General features: G+C 48.2%; 1 protein-coding gene and 1 long non-coding RNA gene across 4 annotated transcripts in view; one reads left to right on the top strand and one right to left on the bottom strand.

The window, feature by feature from the left end:
* The window catches only part of LOC146785506 (uncharacterized), a 691,519-nt gene that overhangs the window by 592,101 nt on the left and 85,028 nt on the right, over positions 1–14,390 (bottom strand). The gene's annotated exons all lie outside the window — the stretch shown is intronic.
* The window catches only part of LOC146785507 (uncharacterized), a 78,034-nt gene continuing 68,466 nt past the window's right edge, over positions 4,823–14,390 (top strand). The window contains exon 1 of the long non-coding RNA XR_014970429.1: positions 4,823–4,843. This is a non-coding gene — a long non-coding RNA (uncharacterized LOC146785507). The remainder of the gene's footprint in view (positions 4,844–14,390) is intronic.

The raw sequence follows: 14,390 nt of genomic DNA, 5'->3' as shown, positions 1-14,390 counted from the left end.
ATGGGATTGGTCAACTGAATTGGCTATTAAGCAGCGCCTCGGATGCCCCAATCTTAAACTGTATTGAAGGCTGCACTCCTCCCAGCCTTGCAGTAGCGCCAACAACCGCATTACACATGTTGCTCCAGGTAAGGATACAACTGGACCTCATGGTACCTTCCAATCTGTGTTCGGAAAAGGCTGCAATACAGACACTGCAAAACTGAACATCATAGACAACCTATACAGATATCTGGATGAAGGCCAGACCTGCCTCCTAGTCCTCCTGGACCTCTAAGCTGCCTTTGATACTGTCACTCATGACATCCTCCTAAACACCATCTCGCAGCGTGCAGGCATCAATGGAACTTTCCTTCAGTGGTGTGCTTCTTTCCTGAACCAAAGCTTGCAGCTAATCAAACTAAACAACTACACTTTAAAAGCAATATCAGTCTCACAAGCATGCCATCGCCTCACTGACTCAGAGACAGCAGGTGAAAAATAAAACGATATACTATAATCGTTTTATTTTTCATTTGGTGGCACTGAGCCAGTGTGTGCAGGGAGGGGCGGGCCGGGGCATGGGAGGTAGGAGGAGGAGTGCTACGTGCACCTCTATGGTGCGCATGTGTGTTTGGCCAGCCGTCTTCCAACCCGGTCTGTATTGAACAGCCAGGCTGGAGAAACAGCACAGACTCCCTGTCCTGAGCGGAGCGTCTTTCCAGCCCGCTTAGGCCAATCCCTGTGCTGCTCTTGTGGCATGAATGCAGTGCAGCGATTGCACAGGGAGTCATATTATGACTAGTCAATAGTCGTTAAATAGGATAACTACTCTTGTACAAGTCATGTAAGAGCCTTTCGGAAGATGTTTTGTAGTCTACTTTCATGAAGAAAGTTTGCAGTGCACATCGAATTCTTCCATTTAAATTGAGTTGTCCGTCTTTGGTCTTGTTATCGTGCTACCGGGCTGCGTGATCTACCCTGGTGTCACGCCTTGAAAATGTACAGAATAACAGTAGCGAAGTTTCACTGCTGAACCCGGTGCACAGCTTTAGGAAGGGATCGTCCCAATTGATAATGCAATATTTCTCCGTTTATGACAAAAGTAATCGAGGAACTCGAGCAAGTTAATGATGCTTCATTTATTGATTACATTTTCTTTCACACGTGAAATGATTATGCATTTCTTTACTTCTCATGTCCCAGATATGCTCATCCGAGCCTTTTTCTGTACACGTCAAAATACATAGATACATCCTTGGTAGCAAGTCACATAATACCCAATGCATTTCGGACTGTTAAAAAGTCCTTCTTCAGGGGTTCACTCCAATAAAAAGATATTACAATTAGAACTTGACTTCAGACCCCAGATGAACACATCTCGGATGAGCATATCTGGGACATGAGAAGTAAAGAAATGCATAATCATTTCGCATGTGAAAGAAAATTAAATCAATAAATGAAGCATCATTAACTTGCTCGAGTTCCTTGATTACTTTTGTCATAAACGGAGAAATATTGCATTATCAATTGGGACAATCCCATCCTAACAAGCGGGTTCAGCGGTGAAACTTCGCAACTGTTATTCTGTAGATTTTCAAGGCGTGACACCAGAGTAGATCACGCAGCCCGGTAGCACGCAAACAGGACCAAAGACGGACAACTCAATTTAAATGGAAGAATTTGGTGTCCACTGCAAACTTTCTTCATGATTTGTATTTTCGCTACCCTATCTGCAAGTTGCACCCAAAGAAAAGAGCATAATAGAAATGGCAAAGTCATATTGATGGACATGATTACACACGTGATATGTACATTCTTATAATGGAAGGATTTTGCGATTTGAACGTTGGATTCGTATTAATGATGGACATTAAATATAATAACTGCATGACAGGCTTTAACGAGTCAACATTGGTTTGAAAATATTTTAATATTTGAGTTACAGCGCTAATTGTTAAAATTGCAAGGGTGGGCGGGGCTAAGCATCTGTACGCACGGGAAAACGTGGGGTATGGGGAAGACAGTGGATTTTTCCGCCCGTTGGCTAAGGAAGGAGTGGTGCATTGTGGTTGTTTGAGTCTCATACGAAAACCTGAAAGTTGATGATTTAAGTCAGTTGGCGAGAGGCCCAAGTACAAAGGAGGGGCTAGGTCACATGTTTTAAACTAGAAGGATGTTAGGGCGCATTAAGTAGCAGTTCTCTAAGCAGTGAGATGTTTTGGAAAAGAGAGACATGTGGCAACAAGTCCTGAAAGGTACGTGTTAAATGGAGTTTAGATCTGGCACGATACATCGGGGTATACGAAGGAGGCTTAATAGTTCATGCATGGCAATGATGTGACGAGGGGGATTGTTTAATACCAAGTGGGTTTTAACATCTGAGCCAGAAATAAGGGTGTTTTCCGAGCAGAAGAATGGTATTAACATGCATAAGGGTTTAGCGGGAAAGCGTTGTTAACAAGCAGGGCAATGTTAACTGTTGACTACTACTGATTTGGTGTTCATCTAGGGGTCTGAAGTCATGTTCTAATTGTAATATCTTTTTATTGTAGTGAACCCCTGAAGAAGGACTTTTTAACAGTCCGAAATGCATTGGGTATTATGTGACTTGCTACCAAGGATGTATCTATGGGGCAGATTTACAAGCCCCTTGCGCCTCATTTACGCCGCAGTTGCGTCACTTTTGTGACGCAGCGGCGGCGCAAATCCTGCGCCATGGTGCGCGGTACTTACAACGTGACGCATCTGGGAGATGCGTCACGTTGTAAAGCCCTGCGCCACATGTAGGCGTTCCTGCGCAGGGGGGGGGCATTCCAGCGCAGGAACGCCTCCTAAAAGTGGCTGAGTGAAATCTACAAGATTTCACTCAGTCACTTTTAGACCCATGCTGCGTCAAAACCCTGCACCTGCCTGAAGCAGGCGTAAGGATTGACGCAGCATTAGCAAGATTGGGCCCCCCAGAGCATTGCTGGAGCTGCGTCGCGCTTGCGACGCAACTCCAGCAATGCGCCACTTTTACGGCACAGATGCGTCACGCATCTGTGCCGTTTTTGCCCCATGGTGCGCCGCATTGTAAATGCGGCGCATCCATGGTGGCGGAGCTGTGGCGCACAATAACTGGCGCATCCCTGCTGATATGCAGGGATGCGCCAGTTATTGTAAATATGCCCCTATGTATTTTGACGTGTACAGAAAAAGGCTCGGATGAGCATTTCTGGGACATGAGAAGTAAAGAAATGCATAATCATTTCACGTGTGAAAGAAAATTAAATCAATAAATGAAGCATCATTAACTTGCTCGAGTTCCTCGATTACTTTTGTCATAAACGGAGAAATATTGCATTATCAATTGGGACGATCCCATCCTAAAGCTGTGCACCGGGTTCAGCAGTGAAACTTCGCTACTGTTATTTTGTAGTCTACTTTGGCATCTTTGTTTGTGGTTAGAAGGTCTTAATGTGATTTAATACGGATATTTCTAACCAACATTGTCTTTTTTTTTTTCTAAAATACATAGTGATTGGCACTGTTCTCTTACATTTATATTTCTAGCTCAGCTTTCTATTGGAGGGTTTAATTGGAGTACACTCTGGGAACTGCCACTCTCTTACATTCGGCCAAATTGTAGCCTAATATTTATCAAAGTAAGTTTATTGATTTTGTATTAATATACTTGACTAAGACTGATAGGGGAGATCAATTTTTTCACACTTTGTTTTTAACCAAACCCCTCACAGTACCATTGATGAGTTATTTCGAACATTGCATAAGACAAATGATAATTGAATGACACAGAAACATTGGCCAAAAGTGAGTATAAGAATACTAGTTCTGATCTTGATTGAGTGCGATTCCCTCTGGGTATCAGATGTACATGGAATATAGAATGTTATGCATCATAAAGGTAGAACCCATTTTTTTCTGCATTAGTTACCAATTATAGCCAATTGTGGATATATTAAAGTTTCTAGGAAAATAGTGATTTAATTTAAGAAAAACACTTGGTCTATAGTCCATGATCTGTATGTATTAAATATGAAATCAAATAATGAATGAGATTCAATAATGAATGAAATTCTTGTTTACAAAATGTATAGGTTGTGAATCTCTTGTGATAAGGGCAACATCTTGTTCATATACTAACAAGAACACATTTTGACCATCTTTAGGGTTCTGAATAATAGTTGATCACACATTTGAAAAAGGAAAATAGATCAGTGTATGTAACCGGATTTTTGTTTTAACACCATATTTCCTTTTTATTTTAGAAATATATAAATTAATGTAATATTTGTGTGTAGACAGTAGGCTGGGAGTCTTGCAGACACATTCATTGAAGTGATTATACATTTGTATTTTTTCTACAGCAATAACAAAATTGTAATATATGTATTCCATATTTTTAAACTGCAGCCCAAATGAAGTCCATATGGACGACATGCGTTGGCTGGGCTGATTGATGTAAAAATTCAAAAAAGAAATAAAAGAAGAATATCCAGAATACATGACTCCCGACCAAAATCATTCTTCGAAGTTTCATAAGCCTTGTTTGTATGTTGAATGAAAAGACTAACTTAATGGCATGATTTTAATAAGCTATACAGTATGTTTGTGAATTTTTCAAGATATAAGCGCTCCTGTTTACATTTTCTAAAAAAGTTTGCATCATTTGGTACCTTAGCAGTGGGTTCATTTACTGCAGAGCACTGCCAATCCTGATAGCAATATATGGCTAAACATACTAGTGTATCCAATAGATAACCTGCACTGCTTTGGCTTCTTTTTGTGTATAATGCTGCCCCAGTGCCTGCTGGGACCAGGAAGACCGAAGCACGATGCGGGAGGTGGCTGGCAGCTCCAGGTAAGTGTTTTAAAAACACATTATTAACCCTGCTCCCTCTCCAAAGCTTCCCTGCGCTCGCTCCACCCTCCCCACCACCTCCTCATTGTGTCGTCCGCCACTGCTCACAAGGAGTTCCTCAAAGGTCAATCCTGTTTCCTGCCCTATTAAACCTCTATATGGAACCCCTTGCAATAATCCTGAAACAAACCAGAATTGCCTATCATCTTTATGCAGATGACCCCCAACTCTACATGAAAATGTAATCAGTCAAAGACATCTAGCACCTAAACAGCACTCTCTCCACGGTTCAACCCTGGCAGACCAACAACCATCCTAAGCTCAACGCCAACAAAACTGGACTCTTCATCCAACCGAAAGAAAAGTCTTTCCTGTAGATATCTGGCTTGACAATCTAAACTCTTTGCGAGGAAAAGTCCAGGTTGGGTTCCACAGCTCATTGCATTCATGAGTCCGGGTTTGTTCCTGAATTCTATGATAAAGGGGTCCAGCCAAGGTAGAATTCCTCACCTCTTTGCTAACAGGAGTCGAGTCATGTTTGGATTCCTGAACTCTTTGATAATAGAAGTGCAGGTTAGGTTGCTGAACTATTGGCAGCAGGATTCCAGTTTGGGTTCTGTAACTCTTAGTTAACAGGAGAACAGGTTGGGTTATCAAACTTTTTGCTAACAGGTTGGGCTCCTGAACTATTTGCTTCTAGGAGTTCCGGTTCAGTACAAACCTCTTTGCTTGCAGGAGTCCAAGTTGGGTTCCTAAATTCTTTGCTAACCAGAGAACAAGAATGGGTTCCTGGTCTTATTGCAATTGGAGGCTTGTTGGTGGCACACATCTGATGTACACCTGAGATGAAGCAAGAGATGAGGCCTGGCAGCCAGTAGTGAAGTAATCATGAAAGATTCTTCTTGACATAGCTCCCAAGTATGCATCTGTTTTTCAAACTAAATTAGCATTTTAACCCTTCTTTGTAAATCAGTGTGTCTAATTAAGTGTTTACATATCTTCCTTTGTAAAACTCGTGCTTCAGGGTGTAACTCAGACTTGTGTCGTGCCATTCTACAACCACGTCCGCCTACTGAAGAACACTGGCTTTCTGCCATGTATTTATGTTTGGGCTCATTTATTTTGGAATCCCAAACAGGCTGGGGCTTGTGGCATCTGCGTCATAATATTTACTGTGCCAGGCATGCACTGCGATAGAGCTACAGTTGAGTGGTAAGGCGTCTTCTCTTCGGATCTAGCCGAGGGGGCTTGGAGCGGGTATGTTTCCTATTTTGAATGTTGCATTTGTTTTTTTCTTTCTGCTCTGTATTAGGCAGCTGGTGACTGTACATCTCTCTGCGAGGATGGTGGATCATCCTTGTGGATGGTGCTCTTGCCCCACTGAGCGCAGGTTAATTTGATACATTTGTGGACCTGCCCATTGCTCTTAATAACCACTAGGGTAAATATGCCAATAGAATATTTGTGCAATGGTTTGAGCATTGTGCACAGATGGGTGTCAAAATCAGAAATCTCTGACTTACTCACTTTGTTTATACTAGGCTTGGAAGGAATGGTAAGCACGTTGGTGAAATTAGCGTAATTCGCTGATTTTGTGTTACTCAACATTCCTGAAATTACATGAAATTTCACATTACACAGTTTCACATTTTTTTTGCACGTGAGACTTGTTCACACAGAAAATATCTCACTGAGACTTTTTTGTTCAAATCAGTCAACTGCCAATATCTCACAAGACTTTTTTTTTTTACCCGAATAACGGCTATTCCCTAGATAACTGCACCACATGCATCCTGGCAGCAGAAAACAGTTCCACCCTTCAGCGCAATCCTCAGCTTACAACCCACAAATTGGAAACAACCCAACCAGCAAACCGATGTAATTATGTAGGTGAGCAAGAAAGGGCTGACATATGGTTCACAGTGACATTATATAGTTATGTACTTACATATAGAACAGTTACGTCCCACGATAATACTAAAACCATAATATGCGGCGGCCAGCAACAAACTGAACCTTATATCTCTTAAATTCACATAAGACATGCCTGCTATGAGGGTTGTCTATCAGCAGCACTGTACAGCCCAAAACACACAATCACTAAATGAACAGGCATGGAATAATTGAAGAGGTCCGTCACATATCATTGGACAATTTGGAGGACTTTAATATAGTCCATTTACTGCAGGTCCCACAAATCTATTCAATCTGAGCACTTCATTACATCTCACAAAGACTCTCACATGTGTGATGATAATATAAATATCCATCCCAACAGATCTCTCTATAACCCACTCCCTCCCAAAATGCCAGCTCAGTACCACAACTATACACAGAATCTCAGAATGGACAACACAGCGAGTAACCAGCTAATCAGACTATATCAAGTAACCAGCTAATCAGACTATATCAGATGAAATGCCATAAAGGGACCTGCAGAGCTGTTCAAAGACTCCAGAATGCTAAAAACCATAAACCTGTGCGTCTGTCTCTTTCACTTCGTCATTCAACACACTGACATGCGCTGCATTCCATAGCACAATAAATGCACCTCAGTGGTCATCATGCATGACATGGAAACACAACCCAAATCGCATGAATACAAAAGCACGGCGCTCCAATCACACACCCTACACAGTGTGCTACTCATGTAGACAAGTGCTTCAGCGACCCACAGAGGGGTACTAAGCGCTATATAAATGCTGCAATACAAGACAATACAATCTCTTCACAGGCGCAGTATACATGATCACTATGCTATGTTCCAATATGTATTTGTCTATTTATTTGCCTATGCACCTGTGTTAATAGCTTAGTCATTACCTGTGTTTTTTTCAATATTCCAGTCTCTGGGATAAGTATGGGCACTATACTGGGGTAGAGTGACGAGTGCCCTGCTACCCTGTGCCTCGAAATACTCTCTAGCCTTTCATAGGAGCTCAAAGGCTGAAAGACTGAGCCTGGAGCAGCGCTTTGGCATCCTGAAGGACTGTGTGAGCAGCAGAAGGGGTGGGGGCGGGGTGACCACAGGGAACACTAGGTTCAATTGGAAAGTTAATCGCCAGCAGCACTACAGCCTGATCCCCTTTGGCATGCACAAGGGGGCTTTGGAGATAAAAGAGACTTATTAGGAATTGGGCGTTAATGGAATAACCTCCACTTGTGCAGGAAGTGATAAATCAGGAGGAACAGCCACACGTGTAATTCCTTCCCGTGTATGAATAGTAGAGAGGATCAAATTCCACCTTGGAATTTTTCCCCAATTTAGCAATTCTCCAACAGTTCCAGGATTTTCTATAACTATCCAAATTTAATTAAGCCCGAGATGCGGGTGCATACTTCAATCATTCTCTCGCCTCTAAAATGTTTCATTCTTTTCTTACAGCAAACGATTAAACTATTAAAGTTAGATCATATTGCTGCAGCATGGACATTGACTCATCAAAATGCCAGTGTGTTCCATCAAGCACCCTTTGACGCCTCCCCAGTACATCACAGTCTTCCCCACTTACTTACTCCTGATGGGCCAGAGGAAGAGTGAGCATTGGAAACTATAGAAATAAGAGAGCGCTGTCAGTGCTTTCATGACAGTGAGAGAAGCGATTGAAAGAGCCGGGCCAGTGGTGCTAAAAACAATGGCGAATACTTGTGATTGCCTTCCAGACAATTTACAGAGAAGTGTTGAAAAGTGAGAAAACGTGTTAAGGTGTACAGCTCGGAGTTCATTCATCATTCTTACATTCAGGCTTTGGAAGACAGCAGACTGAAAGGAGGTCTGCCCCCCCCCCGGGGGTTTTCGGGGAAAGGATGGGGGCAATCTAACTGACTGTGCGCTTTGGGCTACATCTGGTAGGACATGTAGCCCAAGGGATAGATTCGTCCATTTTGAGATGACACCTGTCATCTTTTTGTAGGTGTACACGGTGATAGCCCAGGCTAGTTATGGTGTTTTTTCTAGTGCATCATTAACGCTACTTCCATGTTACTTTAAAATAATTATTGCCTGGTAGTGTTTGTACGCTTTCTTTGGGAATGGGTTTTGTGGTGTTGGGCCTCAGGCCCACATGTCGGCAATAAGGGACGCGGACACCGGGTTGGACTGTGCAGTAAACTGGCCTCGAGCACGTGCACCCGGGCCTTTTTATTAGCGGGGCCACGTCACTCGTGACACCCATGATGGATGGCTGTGGGGTGCAGTGTGTCCAGCCCTCAAGGGAGTGGCTGGAAGTACAGCTTCCTGCGGGACACTAGAACGTGTCTCGCAGAACACTACATTCCTCCCTGACTTTATTGAAGGACAAACAAAGTGTCAGTCCAACCTGAGGAGAAGAAACAAACGGTTAACTAAATACCACAGGGTCCATCAGTCTCTCGAGTCAGGTGGCAGGACGACATCAGACATGGGCTGGTGAACTTGGCCAGCAGCAGGACCTTCTCGGCGGACACCCGTTCTTTAACCTGAAGGACTCAGGACACGACTGCTGGCTTGGAGACGTCCGCTGCATACCGTCAGTTCGCTGACAATGACGTGTCTTGCATGGCTTCCATTTTGCTGACGTCGGTGATGGTCTGTGGTGAGTTCTAACAGTTCTTTTTAGCGTGCTGCATCACGACCATGGACGGAGTCTCAAATGAGATTTCACGGAGGTGTTGCTGGACCGACTGTCCCTGTTGAACTACTTGGCTGTGGCGGTAACCTATCGGTGGGGCAATGTCTCTCCTCGCTCTCCCGCCTGGGGAGACCCGTCGTCGGGGTTGCTGCGGTACTGTAGGAAGGCTGCGCTGGAGCAGCTGCTTGTGTGCCGTCTGGGGGCAGCTGCAGGACTACAGAGGAGCCGTTGCTTGGTCGCACGCACAACCCTCCCGGGTGGATGAGTCTTGGCCAAGACTTGCACTCGCTGCCGCGGTTCCGGTGTAGGCCAGGTTCACAGGTGGTTTCTGGTTCCATTTAGTTGGCTTGTGTGGCAACGGTTTCGGACTCCAGTCCATTGGTACTCGGGGAGTGGTGTTTGAGGCATGTTCTGATAGCTGGCGCGGTGATGGTTGCCAGCCATGTGGTGAGTCGGAATGACAGGTGGTGGTGACTTGCTGGGAGAGTTTGGATGTCAGGATGGACCTGGGCAGCCACGTGCCTCCGCCTTGCTGATGTTGAGCGTCTGTGGCGGCTTAACACGTAGAGTGTGTTGATCCTCTCTTGCCTGGCTTGAGGCCACTGCCGACTCCGTCTTGAGGCGGTGTGAGGACAGACACTCAGTGCTGATCTTCACCCGTGGCATCTGCGGACAGGAGCAGGGATGCCACTTGACTTCGACTGCCGACGCTTGGGGATGGACGGTCGCCTGGGGAAACGTAGGGATGAGACGCGGCTTGCGCTTGCTGCGGCTTATGTTCGGTTCACCCGTGGAGCTGTATCCAGGGACGTCGGTCCACCTCGATGGTTGTCTGGTGTATCAGGGTGTGCTCTGTGGCTTGCTGTGAGTCCTCGGTCTTCTCCCTTTGCTGGTCTGTTCAGCCCACCTGTGTTTATCCGGTTTTCAGGGTGACAGGGCTGTCACTCTCCTTTCATCGAGGGCGTTGCGCTTAGACCTCGAGGCGGTGCTGTCATGGCGCCGGCTTCTGGGTTTTCCCAGACGTGGGACCCGTGCTCACTACGCCACTGGAGTCAAGCTATCCTGGCTGATGACGGCTGATAGCCAGAAACCGGTCCTAGGATGCTTGATTCCGGTCCAGGGAAGACATGGCTTGGCAGTTCGGGCTGGACTGTTCCCATGAGGCACAGGGTCAAGACTGATTTGCATATGGCCATGTCTAAACTGGGGTGGTGTAGTGGGCAAAAGAACGATGGATTTAACCCAGATCTCTTGACTGGGGGAGAATGTCTGCATTGTCAGCATTCCGTCCATCATTTGTTTGTTGTAACGCTTTTCGCCCTAAGTGGGATGGGTATTCCCAGACGTGGGACCCGTGCTCACTACGCCACTGGAGTCAAGCTATCCTGGCTGATGACGGCTGATAGCCAGAAACCGGTCCTAGGATGCTTGATTCCGGTCCAGGGAAGACATGGCTTGGCAGTTCGGGCTGGACTGTTCCCATGAGGCACAGGGTCAAGACTGATTTGCATATGGCCATGTCTAAACTGGGGTGGTGTAGTGGGCAAAAGAACGATGGATTTAACCCAGATCTCTTGACTGGGGGAGAATGTCTGCTTTGTCAGCATTCCGTCCATCATTTGTTTGTTGTAACGCTTTTCGCCCTAAGTGGGATGGGTATTCCCAGACGTGGGACCCGTGCTCACTACGCCACTGGAGTCAAGCTATCCTGGCTGATGACGGCTGATAGCCAGAAACCGGTCCTAGGATGCTTGATTCCGGTCCAGGGAAGACATGGCTTGGCAGTTCGGGCTGGACTGTTCTCATGAGGCACAGGGTCAAGACTGATTTGCATATGGCCATGTCTAAACTGGGGTGGTGTAGTGGGCAAAAGAACGATGGATTTAACCCAGATCTCTTGACTGGGGGAGAATGTCTGCATTGTCAGCATTCCGTCCATCATTTGTTTGTTGTAACGCTTTTCGCCCTAAGTGGGATGGGTATTCCCAGACGTGGGACCCGTGCTCACTACGCCACTGGAGTCAAGCTATCCTGGCTGATGACGGCTGATAGCCAGAAACCGGTCCTAGGATGCTTGATTCCGGTCCAGGGAAGACATGGCTTGGCAGTTCGGGCTGGACTGTTCCCATGAGGCACAGGGTCAAGACTGATTTGCATATGGCCATGTCTAAACTGGGGTGGTGTAGTGGGCAAAAGAACGATGGATTTAACCCAGATCTCTTGACTGGGGGAGAATGTCTGCATTGTCAGCATTCCGTCCATCATTTGTTTGTTATGGCGCCGGCTTCTGCCTTCGCTCCGGCGCACTCCTTGCTTGCTGGGCGACGTGACATCCAGTCGCATGTCGCTGGTGTTGGAGCGCCTGTTGCTGTGGCGGCATGCCACATAATGTGTGCGACTCCTCTCTTGCCTGTCGTGGGTCACTGCCGACTCCATCTTGAGGTAGTGTTGAGGAGGACACTGTGTGGCTTTCGGGCCGCTGCGGGTGCGACTCCTCTCTTGCCTGTCGTGGGTCACCGCCGACTCCATCGTGAGGCAGTGTTGAGGAGGACACCGTTGCTTTCGGCCCACTGCGGGGCTTCGCTGTGGCGGTGGAGATGTATATGCTCTCTGTGCTGGGTTCACCGGTGCTTCTCTCAGTGGAGATGTCTCTATCTCCTGGGCGTCTGCCTGGGCTGATCCGCTGCTGGGGTGCCTGCGTTGCTCACTTTGGACTTCATACGCTACGCCTTCTTCGTGTGCGCCCTCTTCTGGCACCTGGTGTGTCCGAACTGGATCCTGCGGTGGTGTCCGTTCACCACTGAGGGTGGGTGGCGCAATCTTCTTGCTTGCAGTGGCGCCGTTTCTTCGCTTGTAGTGGCACCAGACAGCTATTGGGGTTTACACGCCATGTGCATGGTCTTCACAGACTTCGTGTGGGGATAGCTGCCTTCTCAGGGTTCTCTGCGTGGCTGAGCAGCTTTGGCTCTGCGGTGCTCCTGTGGTTACTCTCTGTTGAAGAGACAGAGCAGTACTTTGTCTCTCTGTACCTGTTTGCGAGCTTGGCAAGGGTAGGTGTAGGAGGTAGCGAAGTGTCTTGCGGCTTTCACCAGAGGGTGCTGTGTGCGCTTGCTCCGGTTCCGGCTGTTCACTTTGTCTTGCAGGTGACTCAAACAGCAGCTGTCTCGGTGTGGCTGGGTGTTTTCATTTCTCTAGTGTCCCGTACTTTTTCTGTGTACAACAGAGGCTTGGGTGTTGCACCTTGCTTTGTGGTGTTGTCACCCGTGGTAACCCCTGCTCCTTGGTGGCTACCTGGGAGAGCCTCTGTGAGTGGTGCAATATTGCTCCATGACCAGTAGGTGGCAGCGTGGTGCCACCTTTGCTGCTGAGGTCGGCGCTGGGTTTATGCCCGAACCTGCGTCAGCTTAGCAGATATGAGGCTCTGAGCGGGTGGGGCTGCTTTCCCTCATCTCGCTGTACTGCGCTGTGCAAATCAGGGGAGCCAGGCAGGTCGCTTCTCAGTTGCGCTTCTTGGTGCTTAGGACGGCCACTGGAGGGTCTGATGCGGTGAAACGGCTTGGTTCTGGGCAAGGTCCATGTCATGCAGCTCCCTCGCCTGGCCGGGTTGCCGATGCGGTGCGGGACCAGCAGGTGGCGCTGCACATGCTTCGCTGCCGCAGTACTCGCCTTTGACATCGCAGGCGTGTTTGCCAAAGATAGGCGGGCCTCTACATTCACAGGCCACCTCTGGGTACCGGAGGCAGGAGCACTGTCTGGGCCATTTTCCGGCAATTCCGTCGCTGCTTGGGGCTAAGACTCAGAAGACAGCGCTTCCGCTACGGCTTCTTTCCTTGGAGCAGCGAGTATCAGGTGAAATGGCCTTCCAGCACCCGAGCCGGTGAGAGGGCATGAACCTGTTCTCTGCGCCGCTCCTTCCACTGTCGCCCCCTCCCGCACTCCTGTGGCCGTTCTGTGCGGCGACGCACCGTTCTCTTGCGGGGCAATTCCAGCCCTACCTTTGGTGCTATGGCTGCTCTCATGCGTTGGTGTCCTCAGGCACTCTTCAGCGGCGGGCGTAACTGAGGCTTGCACCCCGCCGGGGTGTCGTGGGGTGATCCACTCTTCCTACTTATGTGGGTGCCTCCGGACCCGAACCAGGGGGCATATCCATGCGGCATGTCGCTGATCCGCGATGTTTCCCCAGCCGATCGATGCCTCGGGCTGCCGCTCGGATGCCACTCGGATGCCGTGGGTTATGCGGTAGGAGGGAGCGTGCCGGGGTGTGAGTGTCCCTTTCTTGCCGCGCGTTGCAGTTCACCGGGTGTGTTACCTGCGGAGGTGGCTGCCCGGGCACAGCAGCTGGCACCGTGCAGGCATTGCAGCGGGGTAGGTGCCTTCCAGGGACTCATGCAGTTGCTCGTCACTGTGATCCGTGAACATGCCGGTGGGCTTGGTAGCGGATGCACTGCTGGCATCATGGGGCACTCGCTGGTGAGCATGGCGGCGGATGCATTGCAGGCATCGCGGAGCACTCACCCTCATTGGGGATGCATGTTCTCACCTCTACCACGGACGCCAGCGGGGTGAGGCACGGCAGGTCTCCGGTCGTTGCTCTTCTTGGACATGGAGATCGGTGTCACGTCTCAGCTTCACTGCAGTCACGGGTGGCCGTAGACAGCTTGTGGGGGCGTTGCCTGCCGGGCTCCTTTCCTCCCCCACGAGGAACGACAACGTTCAGGGCGGCAGGCACGCGGGGCTGGCTACCCGCCTCGTCGCCAATGTGGTGTTGGGCCTCAGGCCCACATGTCGGCAATAAGGGACGCGGACACCGGGTTGGACTGTGCAGTAAACTGGCCTCGAGCACGTGCACCCGGGCCTTTTTATTAGCGGGGCCACGTCACTCGTGACACCCATGATGAATGGGTGTGGGGTGCAGTGTGTCCAGCCCTCAAGAGAGT

Source organism: Triturus cristatus, chromosome 11 (genome assembly GCF_964204655.1).
Source record: "Triturus cristatus chromosome 11, aTriCri1.1, whole genome shotgun sequence".
Classification (NCBI taxonomy): Eukaryota; Metazoa; Chordata; class Amphibia; order Caudata; family Salamandridae; genus Triturus; species Triturus cristatus.
The sequence above is the reverse complement of the archived record's forward strand: the minus strand, read 5'-3'. Positions and strand labels throughout refer to the sequence as shown.